The sequence below is a fragment of the Talpa europaea genome, assembly GCF_964194135.1.
Source record: "Talpa europaea genome assembly, chromosome: 11".
NCBI lineage: Eukaryota > Metazoa > Chordata > Mammalia > Eulipotyphla > Talpidae > Talpa > Talpa europaea.
The window spans coordinates 80,731,380-80,737,070 of NC_140078.1; the positions used below are offsets into that span (position 1 = coordinate 80,731,380).

General features: G+C 45.8%; 1 pseudogene across 1 annotated transcript; it reads left to right on the forward strand.

Annotated features, from left to right (window-relative positions):
• The first annotated feature begins 1,383 nt into the window (after positions 1–1,383).
• LOC311180146 (ferritin heavy chain-like) lies at positions 1,384–2,080 on the forward strand (annotated as a pseudogene). The gene has a single exon. The product of its transcript is annotated as a ferritin heavy chain-like (transcript).
• Positions 2,081–5,691: the final 3,611 nt, after the last annotated feature.

Consider the following 5,691-nt stretch of genomic DNA (forward strand, 5'->3'; position numbering starts at 1 on the left):
ACATACAGTTGGGAGATGACCACGCAAAGTCAGGTCACATATTCAGATGACAAATTAATGGGTCCAAAAGGTGATTAAACCATAACTTACTGCATTCATCTGAGCTACTATGAAGACATTTTATAAGCTTTAAAGAAGGAGAAACACTAAGTTGGATAATCCAAACTTAATCCAAAAATGACTTATGTGTGTCTTAAAATTTTTACTGCTGCCTAATTGTTTAGTTTGAGATTTTCTTACTTGCTAAATGGCTACAACTGCCAGGATGTACACCGAGTTACCTAAGGAGATGGCAGGCTGGGGGAAAAAAACCTTCATAGTCAATTAACATCTGAGAATGTAGTTCCAGTGCAAATGCAATTCATCTGTTGGCCTTCATTGTTGGGAGGATCTTGTTTTGACTGAAAACTATTCATGTCAGGAGCCATGTTTCTGCTTTGTACAGATTTCGGAGTCTTTCTTCTTTTGACTCTGAATGCAAGCACAGAAGTCCTTCCTTAGAGGGACAAGAAAGAAAGATCTTGACCATAAAAACCATTCTCAATTACTTTACAGAGAGAAATGGAGGATGCAAAGGGGAGAAAAGCAGTATTACCTAGCTTGAAAAAAGAGTTCTATTAACCCGATAGGATGGAGTTTATGCAAACATTTAAGCAGGAGCAAAGAAATTTACATATGTGAAAATGTTGTAAGATTTAATGTTATAAGATTTAAATAATAAAAGTTCTGAAATAACTAGATAAAACCTGAACCAAATTTACCACCCATTTCTCTCTACATACTGGGTTGTGATATTTGGGATATGACTATCCAGACTTTCAAAAATGAACAAAATGATGCTCTTTAAACCAACAGAGCATGCAGCTATTATGGATTATATGGCCTCCAGAACCCTGACCCTGGTGAGCCACTTGCTGTATTTACAAAACTACCCTATGCAGGGTACTAGCCTCAAACAACCAGGAGCACACAGCCTGCAGGTACCAATGTCAGTCAAATGACTAACTTCAGTAATCCCCTTAGATGAAAGTAGATTCGTGCATGCTCCCACATGCATACATTCACACAGACACACACACACACACACCCCAACCTTGACAGTATCCCCTTACCAGTAACCAGAACATTCCCAGAACACCAAGAGCATATCGTTAGACATGGATATCCCACAGAGAGCTTGGGTGAAGTCCTCTAGCTCAGAGCGCCAAACCCAGCAAACCTAGTTTTTCCCAAAGCCTTCCTCCCCTTGACCTGGAAAAGCCCTACAACTGGTTTGTCCTGATGACACTCAGGGTCTACCAGTGGCAGGGTGACCACAATGGCATGGGCCTCCCTCCATTCCTTTTTATAGTTTCATAAGCTCCTGACAAGCACAGCTCCAAAATGCCTGCCCAACATGCTTCACATTTGTCCCCTTTAAAAAAAAATTCCATCCTGACAGCCTTCGCGGAGATTCAACAGTGCTTGGACGGAACCCGCTCGTCCCCCACTTCTCCCCCCCCGCCCCCACTGCTCCCGCCGTCGGATCGGTCCCCCTGGCAGGTGCTCCAGAACTACCACCAGGACTCGGAGGTTGCCATCAACCGCCAGATCAACCTGGAACTCTACGCCTCCTACGTCTACCTGTTCATGTCTTACTACTTTGACTGTGATGATGTGGCTTTGAAGAATTTTGCCAAATATTTTCTTCACCAATCTCATGAGGAGAGGGAACATGCTGAGAAACTGATGAAGCTGCAGAACCAATGAGGTGGCCGCATCTTCCTTCAGGACATCAAGAAACCCAACCGCGATGACTGGGAGGACGGGCTGAATGCAATGGAGTGCGCCTTACACTTGGAAAAGAGTGTGAATCAGTCACTACTGGAGCTGCACAAACTGGCTACTGACAAAAACAACCCCCATTTGTGTGACTTCCTGGAGACTCATTACCTGGATGAGCAGGTGAAATCCATCAAAAGAACTGGGTGACCATGTAACCAACTTGTGCAAGATGGGGGCCCCCGAATCTGGCAAGGCCGAGTATCTCTTTGACAAGCACACCGTGGGAGACAGTGACAAGAGTGAAGCTAAGCCTTAGGGTGGCTTCTCATAGCCAGGGGGTGACTTTCCTGGTCACCAAGGCTGTGCATGCATGTTGGGGTTACCTTTACCTTTTCTATAAGTTGTACCAAAACATCTACTTATAGCTGTCATTTGTACCATTCCTTCAAATAAAGCAATTTGGTACCCATTAAAAAAAAAAAAAATTCCATCCTTTCCACATGGTATTCCCACAACAGCTATGAGGACATGATCATGATCCATGGTTCATGGCCAGTGAAACCAGAAGTTTGCCTGCACAGCTGGTGAGATGAAGGGACAGAGCCAAACAGAAATTTGGAGATAGTCAAACTGGACTGAGCAAGCTCCAAGAAGAGGTATTCACCTCCAGAATGAACTGAGGGATCAGGTAACCACAGAGTAGCATCAACAAGAAAAAGGAAAAAACAAGAGGCGACTTGGCATCTGTGGTCTTGATCCTCAGCTTCCATCCCTGCTTTGAATCCCAGCCTTGGCTTCAGAACAGTGAAGGTGAGAAAAAGCTTCTCCAGATCATGGGTCCTGGCACTCACCAACTGGGTAATAATTAAGAGACAACAGAGCCTCAGTTTATGTGTAAGGTGTAGATTATAATGGTCCCTACCATAGGCTTGACTTGAGATTAAATGGCTAAAACCCACAGCATGGTGCCTGACAGATAATCAGTACTCCAGAGTATATTACAGATTAACACAAAGATAAATAAGCACTTTGACCAGACTTGGACTCCTCTTAGCCCAGAACCACCATCACCAAAATCATTTCCAAGAGAAAAGGAATTAGTCCCATATATGGAATCTTTTGTTATCACCTTCCAAGGACAGCCCTGGGGACTCTCCTCAGTCTCAGGGCTGGGTCAGGCTGTTCCTGGGTCTTACTATTAATAACCATCTTTCCTCCATTTGAAAGGAACAGGTACAGGAAGGAAGAAGAAAAGAGATGGTTGCTTTGACCACACCCTGCATTGGACCATCACTATCAATATATGCTCATTCACCTACCAGCCTGCCACTCAGGGCCCAAGCCTCTCTCTCCTTCCCACAGGAAGCCCAAGTTCAGGCCTGCTCTCACACACTGGCCAGCTCCCTCCAAGGCATCCTCTGCCCAGCACAACCACCACCATAAGCCCATCCTTGGGGTCTCCTGTACGCACAGCTCAGACAATGGGTACCTCTCTAATGCGAACCTAGTGTTTTCCAAGCCTTCAGTCACCTCCTGTTGATCAATTTATTTTAACTCAAGATGCAACTGAAAAAGCTAAGAAATCCCCTGTCTACCACTATCTTTGTACAAGGCTCCTACCTTGAAAAAAAAACAAAACTCTGTTCTCAACCTGAAAAGACAGCATTGAAACTGAATGCTTAAGGGGCTTAAGTGACCTAAAAAAGTTAGAAAGAGGGAGAGAGAGAAAATGGTGCACATAGCAGATGTGTGCTAGGAAGCTGAGTCCAGCGTGGGAGTAGAAATCAGGATAGTGGTGGTATAAAGGGAAAGGAAAGGTGTGGGCCAGGGAGTTTAAGATATCTAGGGGCCTGACTAGGCCAGGGAAGGAAGAACACAGGATGAATATTAAGGTAGCAAAGACCCAGGAACTCCTGAATAATCTCTATCTCACATACCTTGTCTGAAACATACGATGCTGACTTACCACCCCCAGCACAATCTTGACAGAAAGCACTTCATAAATATGCCACTCCACAAGGGTGTTCATTGTAATATTAACTCCACCTTGTGCCAGGCCTCCTCCTCAACCTGCTCCTTGCTTCATGAACTGCAGCTAATTACATAAAATAAGGGTGGTTTTGTTCCCCAGAATAAGCCATATTGAGCACCCTCAATGTTTCAGGATTGATGGCATGCCTTCAGGTTTTCATCCTTGAAAGAAATGTTTTTGCCAAATATTTGTGAAAGGCAGATAACATAAAAAGGGAAAATGGTGAAGGCAGAGATTAAGAGGGTGTAAAGAAGTAAAGGTGGGTGAGTAAAACTGCTTCATTATCTTAGGTTCTTCAATTAATGTATAGATGGTTGAAACCGCTCCCCAAATGTCCAGAAAGCTTGCTCTTTAGGATCTTTTTTTTTTTTAAAGATTTATTTATTTATTTATTCATTTATTTAATTATACAAGCACTGGGTACAGTCAGAAGCGTGGGAGGGTGAGAGAATTCACCAGAGCCAGAGCGGGGAGCAGAGCAGGCAGAAGGCAGCGGGCGGCAGGAGAGGTCTGCGCACCATGTGGGACCCTCCTCCGGTGGCCAGGGAGCAGCCGGGGATTGAACCGGCGCTGCAGAGGCTGCGGGCAGCTTCACAACCCGGCGCTCAACTGCTGCGCCACCGGGGAGGCCCCTCTTTAGGATCTTTAGTTGCTTACTCACCATACCATCCAGGGAATGACACCCCATGCAAAGGGTGCTAGAAGGTACTAGAAGGTGCTGGAAGGTAGAAGTAGCCCTTGGTGACTGCAAGAGACCAAGAGTTTCTAGAAAACCTTCAAGCTTTTCCCTTCCCATATTATGATCCCACTTACTGAGTTACCCCAAATTGAAAGCAATACCAGTGGCAGCTACCCTCCAGTCATTGGAACCCATGTCCCAGCACTACTGCAGGACCCTCCAAATTGTCAAACCCTGCGCCAGGGAAGTTCAGTGTGCTTCTGGCCTCGGCCATGCTTCTTTGGAGGCCTTTGTCCCACAAGCCTGCCCTGACCTGAGTGCAGACTAGTCTAGGCAGGTGCCAGGCTTTTCCTCTCTGTATCTGGCTCCAGGATCATAAAGGGACAAATTGGGTTCAAGCTCTCCAGCTGTCACTCAAGCCTCAAGTTAATTATCCAGATTGAAAATGGAAGGAAGCTGATTGGTGCTAACTGGACCAAACAGATGTTTAGAATTGAAAAATGATCCAATCAGGCTCATAGGGTGGGGGACCCTGAAGAGGATATAAGGCAGAACAAGAACCAGCTTGACTCACTCAGCAGCCAGCCTCCAAAAAAACAGCAGGCAGCCTCTAAAGAAGCAAAATTCAGCAGACAAACTCTGTGGGATTTAGCAGACTTTGCAGATCCCTGTAGACTTCCACATTTCCAGACCCCCAACTGCTGCACCTCCTCTGTTCCTACCTCTGATATCACCTGCAAGGAGCACCGTTAACCTCAGCCTAGTGTCTCAAAGAGCTGTTGGCTATTGGTTCATACCAATAGTTCACAAAAAGCTGTAGCACTGGTGTCTCTGAACTGCCTCCTGATGACAGGTGTTGACCAGCACTACAGATCTGGCACTCTGTCCAGCCACATTTCAGAGCTGTTGACTAACTCTGGACTCCAGCACCACCTTCTGGTGCTGTTGAGTCCATTGCTATTTGGTTCGGCACCTGGTACTGTCCAGTCAGCCTTCAGATTGTTGCTGTGGGCTGCTGTGGTGTCACCAGTTCCTGGCCCTCATTGACAGGACAGCACTATCTGGCACATGTGTCCTGTTTGGGGGATTACTGGACATTATAGACACTATCTGGGGTAAGACAGGCAGCCACCTGTGGCCTTAGAGAGTGTTTCCTTTTCCCAATCTACTGATTGTTAAATAAACCCTGTTGTTGTTTGGTCCTGAGTCTGAATGG